Below are 1235 nucleotides of genomic sequence, written 5' to 3'. Positions count from 1 at the left end.
CCTTCCTCACAAACTGGAAACCCTACGTGATGCGTCCATCCGTAGGTGAGGCATCCAAAGTCGCTGCAACCAGGTCCAGCCCTTAAATCAACAGGCCAAAATAACTGGCAACTTTCTTTGAGCGGAAACATCTGATTTCATCCTCCTGTTGGGTTCCACCTGGAGCCTGGCCAGTACTCCAGGGGGAAAACCAAGGGAGTTTCTAAATAAGGTTAAATACTTGAGTTCTTAATTCTTATTATTACTAAACAAAGAAAGTTGAATACACACATTCTTACAGCATCTTATTCTTATTAATAACTATATTTTATCTAAAGTACATCTTGCATAAGTGACTAGTAAGCTTATATATGTCGTTAAGAAGTTACAATTACTGTTAGCATTTTCTCTTAAAAGAATTGGCAACTGTAGTGTAGTTTGTTCTGTTGCAGTAGCAAACATCACTGAGACATTCTGCTTGAACGATCAGTCAAAGAGATCACAAACTGTCAGCACAGGGGCACCCACAGCACCCACAGCTGGATCCTGAGTGCTGGCTGCCTCTCACGCCTCAGGTGTGGTTGCACACACCTTGCTGGTGACCATTGGAGACCGAGACCTGTGGAGACACAAGCATAACCTCTTCCCCAGGTTATTAAAGGAAATAGTCCTTCCCAGTTACCCCTTTTAAAGTTTTTTGTTAACACTTGAGCTTTACTTTGGACTTCTTGTTGATCTGGTATCTATGATGAAAAATGACACAATACTGGTGGCACCTGTGAGACGGGAAATGTTTAAAATGTTCATGACATATAATGCCTTATTTAGCCTTTTGTGAGATGTAGATTGATATCTTGCATCTTGCCCCTTTGTTGTTGTTGCTGTTGTAATAGACGCTTTAGTTGCTAGATGTATGCTTCAGTGACCTGACCAGCCGGTGAATGGGGAATGCAGGTCAGATGCTTGGCTCCCTGCTGTATGACAGGATGCAAACAGTGCTCCAGAAAAGGTATTAACAGACACATGTACATATTTTAACATTTGAAATGCAGCTAAGTGAGTGACAACAGATTGCTATAATTCTGAGGAGATGAGTCCCCAAGAGTTGACACCACTTCCCTGTTGAAGAGATGGAGTCTATCTGGTATTCAGGGTGAGTTGCAATGATGTCTTTAGCTGGATGCCTTGATAAAGAAAACTGTTTTTGTATTGCTCTGGCATTCTGGTGGAAAAAATGCATGCGTTTTACAGCAGAG

Source organism: Athene cunicularia (assembly GCF_003259725.1).
Source record: "Athene cunicularia isolate RWA chromosome 2 unlocalized genomic scaffold, athCun1 chr2_part1, whole genome shotgun sequence".
NCBI lineage: Eukaryota > Metazoa > Chordata > Aves > Strigiformes > Strigidae > Athene > Athene cunicularia.
This window is presented reverse-complemented; position numbering follows the sequence as displayed.